Below are 22,558 nucleotides of genomic sequence, written 5' to 3'. Positions count from 1 at the left end.
TACAGTATGTTGTAGACCCAGAAACAAACAGTAACTGCCACAACCACAGCTCCACAGATAACATGCTTACACATCTTTCTTTCTTTCTTCTCTCCTGTTTCTAAGGATAGTGGGGTTGAGTCTGTTATAGAGGTACCAAATGTCATAGAAGATACTTGAGGGTATATCTGATTGATATTCTTGATGACTAATGGATCCAAGTTTTTACCTACTCTTCTCCCTCAATGCCTCCCATTTCCTCTCTCCTCTTCTGAAGCCTCACCTTCCCCTCCCCCTTTCCCTTCAAGTCACTCAGGATAAACTATGAAATGTAGAGAAAATACTCTTTTTTCTTGATTTCTCAAGTAAGGGGTTTATTTGGGGAAGACAGGACAAGGGTAGAGGATGAGGTAAGAGGGATGGGGTTTTCCCTAGTCTATACAAGGAGCCTTGGTTTTTGAGGATATTGGGGAAATGGCAGTTCTGTCACAACTGTGACATAAAGTCTGTCAGGGAAATATGAGGACAATTGGTTTTCTTTTCTTCTAGCCAGCCAGGTAAATATCAGTTAGTCAGCAAAAGCTTCAGGGTCTTCACCATCAGCCACAAGTTACCAAAAGTTTAGTTTACCAGGCTCTCCACCAGCTCCAGAAGCCAAAAGCCAAATGGAATGTTCCTTTTGATTGACAGCTCTTCTGTCCTTAGCTTTCTGACTTGCATGCAAGCCTTTTTGATTGACAGCTGATGTCCTTTGCATGCATGCATATCCTCTCTTTTACACTAGGGAAGCAATTCCATGCAAAGTCTGGCCCAGGCTGATACTCCCAACTGCTGTCCATCATTCATTTACACCTTCATTGTCACACCTAGCCATGGACCCCCAAATACATGACAAGGGCTGGACCCAAATCCCAGCAGAGAGCATTTTATCATAAGTCATTATCTTGGATCACACTATTGATCAGAGTAGCTAAGTTTTCCACAGTTGATCAAAATTGATATTACTGTGTGCAATGATCTCCTGGTTTTGCTCATTTCATTTTGCATTAATTCATGTAGTTTTCAGGTTTTTCTGATACTACCTGCATTGTCAGTGGAAAGGTATACATGAACTTATGCTGTGTGAAGTGAGCAGACCTGGGAGAATGTTACATGACAGCAATTCTGAATGATGAACAACTGTGAATGACTTAGCTATTTCTAGCAACAAAATGATCCAAAACAATCCCAATGGACTTATGAGGAAAAATGCTATCCACCTAAAGAGAAAAAACTGACAGAGTCGGAATGCACATTGAAGCAGATCATTTTTTCACTTTATTTTCTTCATTTAAAAAATGTGTCTTCTGCATGTCTTCATCATGATGAATTTGGAAATTTAAAAATGTATTATACATCTGTTTTTCTTGGCTAAACTGGACAGTGTAGAGAACTTAAGCCTCTCCCCCAAGTCACTGAGTTTTGATAGGTGAACTTTATCTTTATCTTCTCAGCCATTTCCAAACCGTTGCGCAACATACTATTTCCCACCCCCTTTGAATTGTACTTTTTATGTTTTTCCCCCATTTCGAATGTAAGCTCCTCAAAGGCAGGACTTATCTTACCTGAGCTCTTAACACAGTGCTTGGAACCTACTAAACAAGTTTTTTATTCATTTGTTTGTTCATCTATCCAGCCCCACCCCATAAAAGAAGTACAAAAATATTATATTCAGTGGTATATCAGGAAAGAATTAATTGAAGAAGTGTCATTTGATATGTGTCTTAAAGGCTGGGTAGGAATTAAATTCAACTTAAATATAGAGTTGCTCATTGTTATCTCAATTAAATTGGAGGTGTATGAAGAGAAATGAAATTAGTTTCAAATTAGCCAATTTTGTTCTATTAATTGCTACAGAAGGAGATTTAGTGGGGGCAATAATAATAATAGCTAATGTGTAGAGGACTATAACATTTGCAAACTGATGTATATATTTTATCTCATTTGATTCTCACAACAACTCTGTAAGCTATTATTATCATCTCTATTTTACTTATAAGGAAACAGGCTAATAGAGGTAAGAGACTGAATGTGTTAGCTAAAATTTTAGGGTAACATATAAATACAAAAGTTCTGCCTGTAAAATTTTGTACACTTTATTGTCCTGTAAGAATCTATTTCTTTCTCACTGATCAGTACTAGCACATTCTGATGTTATTAAAGTATACCACATATTCCTCGGTGCTCTGGAATCTCTTGTTACCTTTACATTCATGGAGTTGTGTTCTAGATTATTATATTTCTGAAAATATGGCTAATGCCCCCATATAGTATATTTTCTATGAACATACCAAGAAATCAAATTGCAAAGATTTCAATGGGAACCTATTAGCAAAGGAAATAAGTGAGGGGAAGAAGCTTCTTTGTTTAACAGATTCTAGCAAGAGAGAACACGCTTCCCAAACAATGAATGATCTGGCTAGAAAACCCTTTGTGGCTCATCTCCCCTAGATTGATAGAGCATATTGCTCTGCTTTTAGAGCAATGCTTCTGCTTGCTTTGCTTTTCTGCTGCTTGCTGCTTTTCTGAGGAACTGTTGCACTCATCTGCAACTAGGTTTCTTCAATGAGCTCCTAACATCTGCTATGACTTTGTTTTCCTTATAGAGCCTGTGCTGCTACCATGCCTAAAGCTCAGCCAAACATTTTCAGCTCTTTTTTGTTTCTCAGGCCAACAGCCATACCCAGAAGGCAGAGAAAAAGAGGTCAAGATATTTAATGAATGAAAAGACTTATTAGGTCAGTGATGGTAAACCTATGGCATGGGTGCCAAAGATGGAATGCAGCACACTCTCTGTGGGCACTTGGCTGTGCCCTTCCCCCTGGGTTCATTACTAGAAAGGCAGAGGGACTTGTGTAGAGCTGCTCCCCTCCCCCTCTCCATCATGCCTGATGACAATTTTTCATGTCCCCTCTGCCCCTCTGCCCAGCAGTCCAATGGGAGTGTACAGGGGATAAGGTGGGTGGCTCACAGGTGGCAGAGCTGGAGAGGGGCAGGGAGCTCAGGCCACTCCACTCCCCCTCTCTATGCTGGCTGAGGATGTTCCTCACTTTATCTGCCCCTTGGCCCAGCAGTACAATGGGAATGCTTCTTCCCTCCCCTGTGGTGGTAAATGGGGCATCATGGCACTTGGTCTGGGGGGGGTGGAGGCAGGGTATGGCACTCCATCTCTAAAAGGTTTGCCATCACTTTATTAGGTGATTGCTATGTGTTAAGCCTGGGGAGACAAATAGAAATGTAAGACAGCCCAGCATCTCAAGGAATTTACATTCTGATGGAAGAGACAAGTTAGGGAAGGTTTTAGGTACAAGTCAGATTGAAAGGTCCTCTGTTCCTTGGGATTCAGTACCAAATTAGCCTGTAATGTTCTTCTTTCATGTCATTTTTACATGGATAAAATCACATTTTATTTTCTCATATTGAATATCAGTTTCTCACATTGAATCATTTGACATGGACCAAAGACTTTGGCAAAAGTCGATGACGAGATTTTTCTTTTCTGGGTCTTGTATTTGAGGGGAGGTTTAGTTGTAATTGAGGGGTTCAGTCTTTCAGTATTAAGAGGGGAAAGAGAGGAGAACCCCCTTCTCAAAGTGGGGTTCAGGGGAGACAGCTGATGTAATGGGTTGGCTCAGAAAAAGGAGAGGGGATTTAAAGATTTTCCCCTTCTATCTTCCCTCCTTAGCTAAGGTTGCTCTACCAGATTCTCCTGTGCTTCTTGTCTCCCCTCCATTACTTGAGACCAAAGGGTTGCCCCTTGATCTATTCACTCACACTTGATTCATAGCTTGGGGAAAAGATAACTATTTTAATGTCAACTCAACCAGGAGGGAAAGAATAGGAGAGGAAAGTGGGGAAAAGGGGGTCCCTATCTCTAAACCCTTTCCCCCTCCTCCTCAAGTTTGGGGGAAACTCAGACCTTGGTAGCCTGAGCCCCTTGAGAGAAAGTCAGGTTCACTCACCCTGGGTTTGGCCCCTTAGCCATAGTTCAGACTCAGGGCAACAGGAGCTGAGGTAAAGTCAGACAGAGATTTAAAATGTCTTTCTCAGGTTTCCTTAATAGTCTTTTCAATTGGGAAATGTTGGGGGGAAGGATTTCTAGTCTCAAACAGGAAAAAGTGGGTAACCCTCAGGAAAAGTCTTATTCAACCTTCTCTCTTCATCTTCTCCCAACTGAGAGACCAACTCTTCTACCAGCCAGAGTCTTTTCTTCCTCCAGATTCCAAACTCCTGGGGCCCCTCACCCATTGAGGTGATCAGTTCCACACACTCTTCAACCTGGAACTTTTCTTATGTGCCAGCCTCTGTCACTGTCTTCAATAACTGTGGCTGTAGCACCCACAGGAGCAGCTTCCATGCTGCATCTCCAAAGGAATCACTTCCCAAGATGATGGCTGTGGGAACTGGATTAGAAATATGATAATTTCCAAGGTCCTTTGTCCTAGTTTCTTGAGCTATTTCCAATGGGTTCCAAGGATTGATGGTAATCAAGTTGCTAGTGATGGTTTGTCTTATCTGGCATGTGTTACCTTCTTTCCTCCCTCAGTGTGCCTTGATAATTCAGTTAGATTAGCTTGGCTACCTGTGAGCAGTAGCAGGTTGGCAATTGGAAAGGATGGCTGGCCCCTTCTCTTCAAGGGTTGCTTCTCTGTGAGGAAGGCTATGAGGATGGGTTTGAAGGCAGAATAGGTGGTTTGGAGAGGGTGTTTTGCCATTCCCAGGGCTTAAGCTTTTTCTTTCTGACCCACTAACCCCCATCCCATAGCAGTATTTCTCCCATTATTTGATATTTATGTCAGAGTAAGGAAATTACTTTCAATTACTGCCATGCCTCTGGCAGCTGGTTCCAGGGGCATGTAAATTATTATTGAACTTTGAGCATTAATTAGGCATGTGCTTGTAACCTTTGCTTATTCTTATGCCTATACTCAGTACCTATACCCCTTAGATGTAATATAGTAACAAAAACTCCCACCACCTTCTCCATGTTTTAGAAAACTGAAAACCATTTACATGATGTACTAGAATATTTAATGCCTCTGAGCCGTTAAATATGATTTTCTTCTGCTGATTAACTTTAATTGTGTCTATATTTATGTATTCATATGAGAGCAACTCTATTAAGTTTATCCATCTTCACAAATTTTCATCAATTATCAGCTACTTATTAGATTTTTCCATATTGATACAACTCAGTCTCATGGTTCAGTTATTCAAATGATGTCTATTCATCTCATTTTTAATACTTTAAAACTTCAAGAATCTGTGATTGCTTAATGTAAGAATTGCAGTTGCAATAAAGATCATAACTCTTCTGACTTAGTACATGGTCTTTGAAAGTTGCTGTGTCCTCCCCTCTACCTGGCCCCAACAACAAAAAATTCAGTATTCTGTGGTCAGACTGCTGGCATACTTCTTTGACTTAATTGGTCTTAGGACACAACATCTCAAGGGGATAAACCTATTCTCCGTAAAAAGTTATATCAACATCTATGCACTGTAATTCATGCAAAGGGACATTACAGAGTGCAAGGGATACTGGATACCATAAAGAGATATTGGACAGCACCAGGAATAACTACAAATGCCATTAGAACTTGTCAGGTATGTGAAACGTGAAGGAGATATAATCAAGGACATTTTAAGAGTGTTGCATTGGGAGGCAGACCACTCAGCTATATGCCTTTCCAGTGAATTCAGATTGCTTATATCAACATGCCCAAGGACAAGGGATACAAATATGCATTGGTTATAGTGGATTGACTGACTAGATGGGTTGAAGCATGTCCTTCCAAGAAAAGTGACACTGCTATGGTAGTGAAATTTCTATTGAAGGAGATTATACCTAGACATGGCATTCCCAATACCATTGACTCAGACAAGGGGTCCCACTTCACTTCTCAGGTTCTACAAGATATATATAAGAACTTGGGGATTAAGTGCAATTGCCATTCAGTTTATTGGCCCCAAAGTTCTGGGCAGGTCAAATGTATGAACAAAGAATTGAAGACACAAATAGGTAAACTCTGTTCAGAAACACATTTAAAATGGACAGATGTTTTGCTTCTTGCTTTGTTCAACATTAGAACCAGGCCTAGGACTGACCTGCATATATCACCTTTAGAACTGCTGTATGGTCAGCCACTTTGGCATGGTAGGACAGTAAAGCCACATTACTTGTCCATGTTGAGAGGAGAATGTGTTCTTCATGAATACTTAAAACAGATGCAACATAGGATTGAAGAACTAAGGAAACTGGGTTTGCTTGTGCAAAGAATACCATTAGAATTTTCATTGCACAAGATAAAACCAGGTGATAAGGTCTATGTCAAGAACTTTAATAGAGAATCTCCTACAGAACCAAAATGGATCTGACCAACAACGGTCATAATGACAACCCCAATGTCTATAAAGGTTGATCAAAGAGATCCATGGTTCCATGCTTCACATGTGAAATTGCATCACACCCATAATTTTGGGTAGCCCTAGGAAAATAAATGGTAAGCTAATGCAGTCCCTACCGGAATCACAGGAAAGTACATGAGAGCCATCAAAATATAGGAGAGAGAGCCCTGCATATGTTGTAATAATGAAAGGATAGCATCCCTGAAGATATTCAGCCAATAACACAGTAATACAAAAGGAAACCTTGCATTTGAAAGAGTAGCAGCCATAGAAAGAAAGCCTCAATGTGAAATATAAAATGGTCTCTGCTTGACACAGTAACAAAATGAAAAGAACTATTTCCAAGAACTACATATAGTAACCATCCAAGAAACAATATCAGTAACCATATGATAAACCTCCTTGATGAAGAAAAAAATTGATATCACGATTCTTACCAAAGTTTTGAAAACCTATGCACAATGCTTACCCCCGTGCATGAAGAAATCACATGTTATCTTACTTGCACACACATAAAATTGATACATTCTGGCACTCAAGAAGATTCCATCTTACTTCCATGCAAAAGAAACTTTTCACTCTTAAAATCTCACACACACACATTGTTCATGTGTTCTAGGTTCCTGATTGTACCAGTGGATCCTGATTGGAAGAACAAGTCTTCAATCAAGTCTGGATGATGGTGAATGGCATGCGGACCAGATGAAGGATAAGAGTGGAAGGAAGAGAATTTCTACAAGCAACATGAATGGACATGGAAAGACTTTGGACCTTTGAAATCTTGGAATTTTTGGCCATGAAGAAGTATAAGACTGTGTCATACATGTAAACACCACATTTATGCATGCACATCCTACATAGCAAAGTAAGATATTCAATGGATTGGGTAAGTATACAACTTGCATAGTTGCATATCAACAAAGACACACTGATGAGAAATTTTTGTGGAAAATTCAAACAAAGATTTTTCTTTTCTGCATGAGTTTGCACAGAAATCTACAAGCATGTACATATGTAAATTTGCATAGATCCTATGTACACATGTAATTACTAAATTAACTAACAAGCTAACTTTTTAGAGCAATTTATTAACATTCTAACTACTAACATTAGTGACAGCCTAGTGAATTTGTATAAGGCTGAAGAAAGTAGAGACATAGAAGTTCTGCAGTATAGAAGTTAGATTGTATTATGATTGTAGGTTAGAATTTGTTAGTGTTAAGACATTTTTCTTAGTGACTATATCGACATTAAGATAAGACATTTGCATGTTCAATATGTTAGTGAAATTGTTGAGATGATTTGGAAATTGTTGTTTGCTTTCTTATGGAAAACTATGTTCAATACTCCTACCTAAATCATTTTCCTATGACCCATTCTTAGCTTAGTATTTATATAGATAGAACAGCTAAGATGAGTTCAGGCTTTTGTTATTTTTTTTGGGGGGGGGGTAAGATAGCAAAGAGTTAAGATAGATAGATGAAATTATTAAGGTAAGTATCATTGAAAAATGCAAGTTGCTTTTTTTTTTCTAATAAAAGGGGGGATTGTGGTAGAGGCATGGAGAGGAAGAGAGAGAGCTTGTAAGCCAAGATACAAGAAACAAGCTGGGGACCTGACCTGCCTGTCAATCAAGAGAAGGTTCCAAACGGAATGTTCCCGGGAGTTGGCAGTTGGAGGGTCTGGCCACAGAGAGAAGAAGTAGGATCTTGGATTTTGGATTCTGTCTCTGTCTCTGGAAGTTGAGGCTAGCTGAGGACCCTTGTGGGGCTGAGTTGGTTTTAGGGGCTCTCTGACCAAGAGAGAAACCTCTACTCTCTCTGAGATTTGACTGCCCAAGAGTTGGAGGAAAGCCAAGCTGAAGGAGAGACATTTCTTGGTGGCTTTGTGAAGAAGAAAGATGATTTTTAACTGTTGTCCTTCATCTCTGACTGTCTCTCTGTCACAGTTTGTGACAAGACTGATTATTTCCATAGCCCTTTTAAATTCTCCTTATAGTTTAGGGAAACCCTCATCCCTCTTACCTCAGTTTCCCATCCCGTTATCACAATAAACCCCTTACCTGAGAAATAAAACTAGATTATTTTATAGTTCACTCGGGGGGGGGAGGGAAGAAGCCAAAGGCTTCAAGAAGAACTGGGAGATGAGTGAGACAGGGAGGAGAGGTAAAGGAGGGAGGGAGATAGGGTAGCAGATAAGGAGAAATATTGATCCACTAGTCATCAGTAAGGATCAGTAGGCAAACCCCAGAGCATTCCCCTTTAGCAGTATCCCTGTGGCAGCATTCCCCTGTACCTCTGTGTCTCTCATCTCTTCACCATTGCAAATAGGCAGATGTGTCCCCATACTTAGCAGCTCTCTCTAGTCTGTCAGAGTCACTGCAGCAACAAGAAATAGTGCAACACAGATCACCATTTCTATTTCAATAAGAAATAGTTTCCATAGATTATCCATTTCTATTTCAACCCATATTCAAAGTCTCTTAAGGTTGGCTATGTCTACCTAAACTTGTATTCCCCTGGCAAAATCTTCAAAAATTCAGTGTCATCTGCATACCATAATAAAGTTTTGCAGTAGGATTTTGAAGAAGGGTATTCTTCAGTGTTCATTCAACAAATATGTTCATTGAACTTGGAAAAAGTGATAAGTTCACAGAATCATAGAACCTCAGATTAAATATGAAAAAATAGTCTATGAAATTCCCCAAAAATAGTTGTTCAGAGCTTTGCTTGAAGACTGTCATTGAGAAGGAATCCATTACTTCCTGAAGTAGTTCATTCCACTTTGGGATAGTTTTAATTATTAGTAATTATAGTATGGCTCAGTTTGCTTCCCCTTTGCTTCTTCTACTTCTACTTATTTTTTTCTGGGTCAAGCAAAACAATATTTCTTTCATGACTGTCCTTTAGATCCTTGAAGAAAGCATTGTGTCCCTCCAAAGTCTTTTCTTCTCTAGGTTAAATGTATCCATTCTTACTACTTTCAACAAGTCTTCATATGGCATGAACCCAAGACACTTTGTCATCTTGGTTGCTTTTCTCTGGACACTCTCTAGTTTATTAATGTACTCTCTAAAAATGTGGCACATAGAAGTGAATACAAATTGTGTTTGTTTTCAATTCCCATGTTAATTCATTTGAGATTTTTTCTAAATACCTTTTGGTTATAATGAATCTCTTTCTTACAAGGAAAATAAGATGAATTAAACATTTATTTAAGAGCAGATGAATCAATATGGCTATAATATGCTCATCTGGACGGATTTAAGCCATAATACATATTTTAGAATTTTTTTACTTTGGTTTTCTGAAGAATTTTATTTGTTTTTGGCTCCAACTTATTCTTTGAAGAGACCCTTTAAAGGAGAGAAAATGAATCTCGACCAGAAAGTTGGAATAGCTGTTTAACTTTGGGCAAATCATTTAGCCTCTGTTTGCCTCAGTTTCCTCATCTACAAAATGGGATAATAATAGAGCTTATCTCCCAGAGTTGTTATGAGGATCACATGAGATAACATGTGCATAAAGCACTTACCTGGCACATAGCAAGTGCTATGTAAACTTCAGTAATTATTGTCATCATTATTGTCATCATAATTATTATTACTTCAACAATGTAAGTAAAAATATACTATTATGTTCTCCAAACCGTCAACCTGAAATGACATTCTACTTTTATCATTGTATCAAGGTTTCACTTTTTTTCTCCAGGAGGGCAGACATATATTTCTGTTATTACATATAGCATTTTAAAATTTATAAATTTTTGGTGTAATTCTGTTTTCAAGAGCATCACTCTTTATAGATTACTATCCATGGTGCTGAAGTTCTATACCTTTAATATGACATATATAAAATAACATTTTAAATGAACCTTTTAAATAGTCTAAACACATTCTTAGAATTCTTTTTGCTACTAAACTAACAGCACTATAAAATGGAAGAAAGACACTTAGGACTGAGGTCTTTCAGGTTACTGGTACTGGTACTACCAAAATCTTTCAGTATCTACATAGATCCATGGTCTTATTCGTGTGAGTAGTTCTTCCACTAGTAAAGATCCCGACCTGCTATCATGGCATGGAGGTGGTACTGGAATTGTTAATTCTACCAAGTTTACAAGATTTCTAGTATTTCTACATTCAATTTGTGGGTTATGTTGTAAGAATTTAAATAATATTTCTACCCAGATATATATTTTATAAGGTTTATTGTAAAGGGTAAACCATCATTCCTATAAGTAACCTGACCACGTGGTCCCTAGCCTGCAAGTCTCTTCCTCCATCCCTCTCACCTGCCTGCTCTGTTCTTTTTCCTTGCTCGTTCTCTTCTTGGTTCTCCCTCTCTCAAGCCCCAAAGCCTTGACTTTTATTGACATACAGCACATAGAGGGATGCAAACCTGGCACAATTGTGTTATGTCAGGAATGTTTGATGGACATGCCAAGCTACTCAGGAGAGGGAGGGGATGAACTTCCTTGACACAATGTCTGAAAAACAGTCTAGTTAAGAATGGAAAGAATCATCATCAACCTGTTAGCTGCCTGGTGAAAAAACATGTCCCTAGCTGAGAGACCAAGATGGATAGTTGGTGTAATTCACCTTAGAGAGCCGCCTAGATATGCAGGTGTTATCTCTGGGTGTCTCAGCTCCCTATCTGTGACAGGAAAGCAGGTTTCTGTCACTGGGCCAGTAGTGCACAAAGACCCTAGAGATGATGTTATAGGGAGTTTGAATTTTAAAAGTCTCCATCTTGGTCTAGCACCCAAAAATTGTGCACACCCACACTACGCGGGCATGTGCTAGTCAATGACAAATCAGAAATAACCAACTGCCCACCTGGGCTGTCCTAAGCCAAGCTAGAGCCACCATTGGCACTTGTGAGGCACAGGAAGTGAGGTAGGGAACAGCCTCTGGAATTCGCTGACTTCCTGTAGAGAGGGCTAGACAACAGTTCGTGTTAGAAGCTTGAACAGTGAGGAGGCCCGCAGACAGCTTCCCTTCAGATGGGTCACGTGAGTCAAGGGCTGATTCTTTCCACCTTGGCCTTTGGGCCTAAACTCCCTCTGCCTTGGTCAGAGGTTGAGTAACCCCTTTCCCTTTTCTCCTCTCTCCTTCTCTCCCTCTCCTTTTCCCTACTCCCATTGTGATTAAACCTCCATAAACTCCATTCTGACTTGAGTGTTTCATTTTAGGAATTTCATAAGTAAATTCCTTGGTGGCCATTGTTGAATATTATAACAATTTTAAAAGGTGAAATTTTCACCACAACAGTAGAAACAAGCCAAGTTTGTACAAATGGTTGCTATTATCATAAACCAAGTAGTTTAGTTAGTCACTGTGATAAAATATGGCCCTTTTGTTTTTAATTGTAATGATATTGACAAGAAACAGATTGTTATATAAACAATAAGCAAGCCTTGGAAATTATACATACCGTAGGTCAGTTAAAAATTTAACAAACTTGAAGGGTATAAATGTATAATGGAAGAAATTAGTATACTTCAAACTTTTGGGTACAGATGTTATGAAACAATGGTAAATGTAGACTTTATTTGAAACACAAATAAATACAACCCCTCTTCCCTATTCCCTGATAATCGATGGAAAGTGAAGTTCATTAATGCCTTTGATGGGGTTAAAGTTAAAATAGGTACAAAATCAGTTGATCTTATTAACTTAATTGATGATAAAGATGATTGTCTAGCAGTTGAAAGAACTATTTCATTGTGTTAATTCTGAAATTCAATTTTTGGTGAAACCAAAGACATTAGAAAATAAAAGTATAGCACACGAGCTTTAGCTATTTTGAATTAATTAAAGTAAATGAAAAAGTAATTTTTATAAGGAAGACAATGGAGTTTACAGACTAGAAGCCAGTGAGTTTGACTTCAATTGTTTTTTTTTTTCATTTTAATAAGTTTATTTAGTCAATTTAGAACATTATTCTTTGGTTACAATAATCACATTACTTCCCTCCTTCCCCTCCACCCACTCTTCCAGAAGCCAATGTGCAATTTCGTTGGGTATTACTTGTGTCCTTGATCAGAACCTATTTCCATGTTGTTGTTTACACTAGGATATTAATTTAGAGTCTACACCCCAACCATATGCCTTCGACCCATGTATTCAAGCAATTGTTTTCTTCGGTGTTTTTATACCCACAGTGTTTCCTCTGACTGTGGATAGTGGTATTTCTCGTAGGTTCATCCAAGTTGTTCAGGGTCATTGCATTGCCACTAATGGAGAAGTCTGTTACATTCGACTGTACCACAGTGTATTAGTCTCTGTATACAATGTTTTCCTGGTTCTGCTCCTCTCACTCTGCATCAATTCCTGGAGGTTTTTCCAGTTCCCATGGAATTCCTCCACTTTATTGTTCCTTTGAGAACAATAGTATTCCATCACCAACATATACCACAAATTGTTCAGCCATTTCCCAATTGAGGGGCATCCCCTCATTTTCCAATTTTTGGCCACCACAAAGAGCGCTGCTATGAATATTCTTGTACATGCCTTTTTCCTTATTATCTCTTTGGGGTACAAATTCAGCAGTGCTATGGATGGATCAAAGGGCAGACAGTCTTTTAACACCCTTTGGGCATAGTTCCAAATTGCCCTCCAGAATGGTTGGATCAATTCACAACTCCACCAGCAATGAATTAATGTCCCAACTTTGCCACATCCCCTCCAGCATTCATTACTTTCCTTTGCTGTCATGTTAGACAATCTGCTAGGTGCGAGGTGATACCTCAGAGTTGTTGTGATTTGCATTTCTCTGATTATAAGAGATTTAGAATACTTTTTCATGTGCTTATTAATAGTTTTGATTTCTTTAACTGAAAATTGCCTATTCATGTCCCTTGCCTGTTTTTCAATTGGAGAATGGTTTGATTTTTTGTACAACTGGTTTAGCTCTTTATAAATTTGAGTAATTAGACCTTTGTCATAGGTTTTTTTAATGAAGATTGTTTCCCAATTTGTTGCTTCCCTTCTGATTTTAGTTACATTGATTTTGTTTGTACAAAACCTTTTTAATGTGATGTAATCAAAATTATTGATTTTACATTTTGTGACTTTTTCTAGCTCTTGCTTGGTTTGAAAGTCTTTTCTTTACCAAAGATCTTACTAGTATACTATTCTGTGTTTGCCTAATTTGCTTAGTTTCCTTCTTTATATTCAGGTCATTCACCCATTCTGAATTTATCTTGGAGTAGGGTGTGAGATGTTGATCCAAACCTAATCTCTCCCATAGTGTCTTCCAATTTTCCTAGCAGTTTTTTTTTTTTTATCAAAAAGTAGGTTTTGGTCCCCAAAACTGGGATCTTTGGGTCTATCATAGACTGTCTTGCTGAGGTCATTTACCCCAAGTCTATTCCATTGATACTCTTTTCTGTCTCTTAGCTATAATATTTATTGGGAAAGGAAATGGGATTGGAAAACAGGGGGATAATGGGAGGTTTGTATGGGGTAATGAGGAGTTAAGGGGAGAGAGGGAATACTGCTTGGTGAGGCAAGGGAGGGAGATGCCCCCTGCTGAGAAGAAATAGCAGGGGTCCGATAAGGTTTTTTATTGCCTTGATGACCGAACTGAAGTTCAGCTCCCTCTATGACCAGAAAAGATAGTCCACCTATCTGACTGCGAATTCAAATAACATAAAATTTAATAACTAGTTGGGATTGGAGTTTTTCTCAGCTTCAGACCTGAGGCCAGGCCCCAGAGGCTGGCGGAGAGCTTGTCCCACTCCCGTCTACTCTCGTTGTTCTAATTCAGAATCCCAGGAGTACACAGAAAGCAAACAAGAACAAATCTGACCTTCAGAAGCCTGTATCCTCTGGCTGAACCAAGAAGAGCATGCCACTACAGACTGGGCTGACGAAGCTCCTCTCTCCTCCAACACCAGGATGCCAGTCCCACACCTCAGGAAGGAAGCGCTAGTCACCCGACCCAACTGCCACTCCCAGTTGGGCCCTTCCCCCACAAACTGTGGGTCTTGTTTCCTTTTCACATAGCCAGTACCAAATTGTTTTGATAACCATTGCTTTATAGTATAGTTTGAGATCTGGGACTGTCAGTCCTCCTTCCTGTGCATTTTTTTTTCATGATTTCCATGGATATCCTTGATCTTTTGTTCTTCCAGGTGAACTTTGTTATGTTTTTTTCTAATTCAGTAAAAAGTTTTTTGGTAGTCCAATGGGTATGGCACTAAATAAGTAGATTAATTTGGGTAGGATTGTCATTTTTATTATGTTAGTTTGTCCCACCCATGAGCAATCAATGTTTTTCTAATTGTTTAGATCTAGTTTTAATTGTGTGGAGAGTGTTTTATAGTTGTATTCATATAGTTCCTGTGTTTATCTCGGCAGATAGATTCCTAAATATTTTATTTTGTCTAAGGTGATTTTAAATCAGTGGTTCTCAACCTTTCTAATGCCGTGACCCCACAATAGAGTTCCTCATGTTGCAGTGATCCCAAACCAAAAAATTATATTGGTGGCTACTTCAAAACTGTAATTTTGCTACAGTTATGATTCTGAATGTAAATACCTGATATGCATTATGTATTCTCATTGCTAAAAATTGAGAGGTTGAGAACCGCTGTTTTAAATGGAATTTCTCTTTCTAATTCTTGCTGCTGAAATGCTTTGGAGATATATAGAAATGCTGAAGACTTATGCTGGTTTATTTTGTATCCTGAAGCTTTGCTAAAATTGTTGATTGTTTCAACTAGCTTTTTGGTTGATTCTCTAGGATTTTTTAAGTAAACCATCATATCATCCGCAAAGAGTGATAGCTTGGTCTCCTCATTGCCAATTTTAATACATTCAATTTCTTTTTCTTCTCTAATTGCTACTGCTAGTGTTTCTAGTACAATGTTAAATAATAGAGGTGATAATGGGCATCCTTGTTTTACTCCTGATCTTATTGGGAAGGCTTCTAGTTTATCTCCATTGCAGATGATGTTTGCTGATGGTTTTAGATATATACTGTTTATTATTTTTAGGAAAGGCCTTCCTATTCCTCTACTTTCTAGTGTTTTCAATAGGAATGGGTGTTGTATTTTATCAAAGGCTTTTTCTGCATCTATTGAGATAATCATGTGATTTTTGTTGGTTTGCTTGTTAATATGGTCAATTATGTGGATGGTTTTCCTAATATTGAACCATCTTTGCATTCCTGGTATGAATCCTACCTGGCCATAGTGAATAACTCTCATGATCACTTGCTGGAGTCTTTTTGCTAATATCGTATTTAAGATTTTTGCATCTATATTCATTAAGGAGATTGGCCTATAGTTTTCTTTCTCTGTTTTTGACCTGCCTGGCTTTGGGATCAGTACCATGTTTGTGCCTTAAAATGAATTTGGTAGAACTCCTTCTTTGCTTATTCGGTCAAATAGTTTGTATAATATTGGGATTAGTTGTTCTTTGAATGTTTGAAAGAATTCATTTGTGAATCCATCTGAACCTGGGGATTTTTTCTTAGGGAGTTCTTTGATGGTTTGTTCAATTTCTTTTTCTGATATGGGGTTGTTTAGGTAATTTATTTCTTCCTCTGTTAGTCTAGGCAATTTATATTTTTGTAAGTATTCATCCATATCACCGAGTGCCATATTTTTTGCCATATAATTGGGCATAGTAGTTTTTAATGATTGCCTTAATTTCCTCTTCATTTGAGGAGAGGTCTCCATTTTCATCTTGGATACTGTCAATTTGGTTTATTTCTTTCCTTTTTAATTAGACTGACCAGTACTTTGTCTATTTTATTTGTTTTTTCAAAGTACCAGCTTCTAGTCTTATTTATTAAATCAATAGTTCTTTGACTTTCAATTTTATTAATTTCTCCTTTGATTTTTAGGATCTCTAATTTAGTCTTCATCTGAGCATTTTTAATTTGTTCACTTTCTAGTTTTTTAATTTGCATGCCCAATTCATTGACCTCTGCCCTTCTTAATTTGTTAATATATGAACTCAAGGATATAAATTTGCCCCTGAGTACTGCTTTGGCAGCATCCCATAGGGTTTGAAAGGATGTCTCATCATTGTCATTTTCTTCAATGAAGTTGTTAATTATTTCTACAATTTTTTCTTTAACTAACTGGTTTTGGGGAATTGTATTGTTTAATTTCCAATTAATTTTTGATTTACCTCTCCATGTACCCTTACTAATTATTATTTTCATTGCATTGTGATGTGAGAAGGTTGCATTTATTATTTCTTCTCTTTTACACTTGTTTGCAATGTTTTTATGTATTAGTACATGGTCAATTTTTGTGAATGTACCATGTGCTGTTGAAAAGAAGGTATATTCCTTTTTGTTCCTATTTATTTTTCTCCACATGTCTACTAACTCTAATTTTTCTAAGATTTCATTCATAGCCCTTACCTCTTTCTTATTTATTTTTTGGTTTGATTTATCTAGTTCATATAGAAGAAGGTTCAGGTCTCCCACTAGTATAGTTTTTCTTTTTATTTCATCCTTGAGCTCCACTATTTTCTCCTTTAGAAATTTGGATGCTATGTGTCGTGATTAAAATAGTTAGAGACATAAACTGTTATATTTAAAATGGTTGATGATATAAATTGTGATAGATATAAGAGTGAGTGAGTAAATTTGATTGCAGAAAATATGTTTCACTACAGTGTCTTGGTTTTAAATCAAATATAAGGTGGTCGCCAGGGAAATATTCCCAATTATTCAAATACCCAAGTCAACTGGGTTTTATAGAGATTTTAATTAATACAAATGTGGAATTAAATAAAAGAGAGAAAGAGAGAAAAAGGAAATAAGTATGAAGGGCCTTAAGCCAACATGGCCTAGACCTGAGTCTTAAGAGAGAGAGATCAGTCAGTCAGTCTTTTATCACTCACCACAAGTTCTGTCTAAGCAAGGATTCCAGTGATACCAGGCCAACTCCATCTCAGCTGACTTCATCAGAGAGAGTTCCAGGCAGAGTCCTCCTCAAAGAGAGATCTAGCCAGAGACTGTTTCAAAGGGCCTCTCTCCAGAGCCTCCAGAGGGACAGAGTCCCCTCAGAGGAGCTCCAGCGAGACCTCCTTAGAGATTGTCCTCCAAGAGCTTCTCTTCTCCAGAGCCTCTCCTCAAGAGAGATTCTCTTCAAGCAATCCTCATAAGAGCTTTCCTCTTTAAGAGCCTCCAAAGCCTCCAAAAGCATCCAAAAGCAACTCTCCAGAGATTCTCCAAAAGGATCCCCTCTCAAGAGATTCTGCTATTTCTTATATAGGGGGTTTTCTCCTATGTCACCTCCCCTAAGTCCCTACATCTACCAATCACAGTAGACGTCTTCCAAAGGACAACCCATTCTAAAAACACTGCTGGGTCGACTAACCCCCTCAGTAAGTCTGAACCAGAGAAAACACAGCTGAGTTGACTAACCCCCTCAAGAGAAAACCTCTGAATAAGTTTTCACCTCTTTGCTCCTGGCAAGTTTACAAGTTGCCTGACCTTTATAGGTACCTAGCATCCCATTGTATCAATTCTAAAAACAGGTATGGCTCAAAGAACTCCTTGCCTCATTATAAGTATGGGTCTAAGTACTTTCATTGTCAAGGAGTTTTCTCCCCTAAAGCAGTCTTAAGTACGAGTAGAGTAGAGGTCCTCCCACTTTCTGATCTTGGCGAGTTCTCACAGTCAAAATGGGGAATGTTCCCAGTAGAGAATTGTTCCAATTGAGAATTCCCCGATGGGGAAATTTTTAACATTCACAAGTCTGAGAAATTTCAAGATTTACATATGCCATTTGGTGCATACATGTTGAGTACAAATATTTCCTCGTTGTCTATACTGCCTTTTATCAGGATGTAATTACCTTCCCTATCTCTTTTAACTAGATTTATTTTTACTTTGGCTTTATCAGATATTATGATTGAGACTCCTGCCTTCTTTTTATCAGTTGATGCCCAGTAGATTTGGCTCCATCCTCTTACTTTCACCCTATGCATATCTACCTTCCTCATGTGTGTTTCTTGCAGACCGCATATGGTAGGGTTTTGGATTCTAAATCACTCTGGTATTCGATTGTGTTTTATGGGTGAGTTCATTCCATTCACAATCAGAGTTATGATTACTATCTGTGTATTTCCCAGCATTTTGATTTCTACTCCTGATACTGCCTTTTCTTCTTTCACTATTTCCTTTTACACCAATGTTTGTTTTTAATCAGTCCCCCTAGTTCCCACCCTTATTTTATTTCCCTTTCTACCCCCCTCCCTTGTTCCCCCCTTATTTTCCTTGTAGTCTTTCTATAATTACCCCCCAATCCTCTCCCTTCCTTGTACTGCTTCCCTATCCACCAGTCCATTTATTACCCTTCTACTCCCCTATTGGGTGCAAATCTATTCTCTGCCCCAATGGATTGGATTGTTCTTCCCATATTGGGTCAATTTCAAAGCACGTAAGAGTTGAGTATTTCCTATCTCCAACCTCTTTACCCTTCCAGTGTATTGATGTTCTCCCCCCTCCCACCATGAGTTTTTTTGTGACATATGGATTTACTCCCATTTGTTTCTTTTCCCATTTCTTTTAGTATTAACCTTTCTTTTTTTGCTCTAGTTGTGTATATATATATATATATACACACACATATATGTATTTATGCATGCATATATCCATATACCTATTTATGTCTTGTCCTTTCATCCTATACAGTTTGTCACTGTTCCCTCTAAGTAAAATTCTTCTAGCTGTCCAGGTGATAACAACAGTTTGTAAGAGTTACCAATGTCCACTTTTCTTATAGGGATACATATTTTAACTTATTGAGTCTCTTAATTTTTTGTTTTGTTTTTCTTTTTTCCCTCTTTTTTAATTACCTTTTGATGATTCTCTTGAGTTTTGTGCTTAGATGTCAAATTTTCTGTTCAGGTCTAGTCTTTTCTTGGCAATTCTTGGAATTCTTCTATTTTGTTGAATGACCATACTTTCCCCTGTAAGAATATAGTCAGTTTTTCTGGGTAGTTGATTCTTGGTTGTAGATCTAGTTCCCTTGCTTTCTGGAATATCATATTCCTTGCCTTTCAGTCCTTCTGTGTGGATGCAGCCATATCCTGTGTTATCCTCACTGTGCTTCCATGGTATCTGAATGACTTCTTCTCAGCAGCTTGTAATATCTTTTCTTTGGTCTGATAGTTCTTGAATTTGGCTGTAACTTTCCTGGGTATTGTCAGTTGGGGATTAAGTACAGGAGGTGATCTGTGGATTCTTTTAATCTTCACTTTTCCCTCTTGTTTTAGAATATCAGGGCAGTTTTCTTGAACAATTTCCTGTAGTATTGTGTCCAGGCTTTTTCTTTTTTCATGGTCTTCTGGTAGACCAATAATTCTTAAATTGTTTCTCTTTGAATGATTTTATAAATCCTCTGTTTTGTGAATGAGATGCTTCATATTTTCCTCAATTTCTTCATTCTTTTGGTTTTGTTTTATAGTGTCCTGCTGCCTTGTGAGGCCACTTAATTCTAGTTGTTTTATTCTGGTTCTTAAAAACTGGATTTCATCCCTGGCTTTTTGGTCATCCTTCTCTTTCTGGTCTCATTTTCTATGGAGGTCATCTTTCATCCTCCTTACCTCATCTTTCATCTCCTTTGCCTCATCTTTCATCTTCTTTGCCTCATCTTTCATCTCCTTTGCCTCATCTTTCATCTTCTTTGCCTCATCTTTCATCTCCTTTGCGTCATTTTCCAGCTGATTAATTTTGGCTTTCAAGACACTGTTTTTTGTTTCTAGATGACTTATCTTGCTATTAAAGTTGTCTTCAGCCTCTCTTAATTGTGTTTTGAATTGCATTTTGAGTTCTTCCAAAGCCTGTATCCAATTCGCTGGTATTTCCGATTTATTGTTTGCTGATCCCTCCCCCTCCTGTTCACTGTATAGAAGCTACTGTAATTTTTCTTCTTTTTCTGTTGTTTGCTCATATCCACCCCTTCTTTGCTCCTTGTTGTTGTCTGTGCTCTTGCTCCTCTCATTTTTTTGGTTTGGAGGGCTTCTGTCAATCTCCCCTCTTGGAGCTTTGACAGAAAGATCTATTGGTGCAGTCTCTGGGGAAGGGTTGTTGGGGGTTTGAACTTCCCTGTCCTCTGGAGAATTTTGTTTGGATTAAAGTCCAGCAGTCAATGAGGGAGGGGTGTGGAGCCTGGACTTCCCTGAATTCTGAAGACTTTTGATGGGATTAAGTTCAACTTGATTGGGCTGGGTGTGCTCTGAGGCCAACGCCTCCTGTAAGGCTAGAGCAAATATGGAGGATCTCCCCAGCTCTATGTTCCTTCTCTAGCTCCTTCCCTGCCATCTGTGTTTGATGCTCTGAGCTTGGCACAGCTCTGCCCACAAGGTACACCCTCCAGACCAGCACCTTTGCCACCCAGAAGTTCCCACTCCCTCTGGAGTCTCAGTGCTCTAGGTAGGGGGGAGAAGGAGGGGTCCTGAGATCTTCCTTCTGCCTTTCCCTTAAACCCAAGTGTTCTTGGATACCGGCTTGGGGTGGGGTGGGGTGGCATACCTTTTGAATTGAGTCCATCAGGAGGGTTCCTTGGCTCTGTCTTGTTGTTAGGCTTGATTTTCAGTCCCCCAGGAGCATTCAGTTTGTGATCGGTAAGGAAGGGTATTCAGAGGTCTGAACTTCTGCTCCTTTTAGGCTGCCATCTTGACTCCGCCTCTTGACTTCAATTGTTGACCAATTTCTAGAGTATATTTTTAAAGTTATAATGACCACAAAGAGCTACCAAGGCCTCATTAAAAATAAGTCAGGCTCAAGAAAGCTTATTCCTTTTCTGACAGTTATTATTACTTATTTTTCTTTGGGCCTCAGCTTATTCATCTAAAAAATGAGAGACTTAGATCTAGTAACTTTTTTTAAAGGGTTTAAAATTTATTTATTTTTTAATTTTTATTTAGTCAATTTAGAACATTATTCCTTTGTTACAAGAATCATATTCTATCCCTCCCTCCCCTATCCCTACCCTTCCCGTAGTCCATGCGCAGCTCCACTGGGTATTACATGTTTCCTTGATCAGAACCTATTTCCATGCTGTTGATGTTTGCCCTAGGATGTTCATTTAGAGTCTACATCCCCAACCATATCCCCTTGACCCATGTAATCAAGCAGTTGTTTTTCTTCTGTGTTTCTACTCCCACAGTTCTTTCTCTGGATGTGGATAGTGTTCTTTCTCATAAGTCCCTCAGAAATGTCTTGGATCATTGCCTTGCTGCTAGTAGAGAAGTCCATTACATTAGATTGTGCCACAGTGTATCAGTCTCTGTATACAGTGTTCTCCTTGTTCTGCTTCTTTCATTCTGCATCAATTCCTAGGGTTGTTCCGGTTCACATGGAATTCCTCCAGTTCATTATTCCTTTGAGCACAATATATTCCATCACCAACATATACTACAATTTGTTAAGCCATTTCCCAATTGAAGAGTATCCCCTCATTTTCCAATTTTTTGCCACCACAAAGCACAGCTATGAATATTCTTGTACATGTATTTTCCCTTATTTATCTCTGTGGGGGTACAAACCCAGCAGTGCTTCTAGTAACTTTTATAATCCCTTCTAGATATAAATTTAGGATCCTAAATAGGACATTTGATCAAAGAACACTCTAGAAGTAGATTATCTCGATTTCTGCAAAATGTTTGGGAAAATTTCTCATGCTATTTTTCTGGAAAAGATGTAGAGATTTGGGCTAGACAAAAGCATAATTAGGTGGATTTTAACAGGTTGAAGAGCAGGACTAAAAGAGTAGTCATTAATGGCTCAAAATAGCATGGAAAGAGGTATTGGGTTTTGTATTTTTTTTTTGGCATAGAGTAAGCATTTAATAAATACTTGACCTAATTCAACTAAATAAAGCACATAGGATCATAACAGAAAATTGGATTAAAATGCAATTAACAAAATCCTTTTCCCCAATTCCCATGAACCCCATTCTAAAATCTCATTTTACAAATAAGGTAGTAGAGTCTCAGAAAAGTTGTCTAGAAAGAAGATTTTAGGAGAGTGCTTCAGGGATTCTGTTCTTGGCCCTTTGTTATTTAATATTTCTATCATGACTTTGATAAAGAAATAGATGGGGTGTTTATTCATATTTCACCTGATACAAAGATGGAAGGGTTAGCTAATATGCT

This window comes from Monodelphis domestica, chromosome 8, assembly GCF_027887165.1.
Source record: "Monodelphis domestica isolate mMonDom1 chromosome 8, mMonDom1.pri, whole genome shotgun sequence".
NCBI classification, from domain to species: domain Eukaryota; kingdom Metazoa; phylum Chordata; class Mammalia; order Didelphimorphia; family Didelphidae; genus Monodelphis; species Monodelphis domestica.
The sequence above is the reverse complement of the archived record's forward strand: the minus strand, read 5'-3'. Positions refer to the sequence as shown.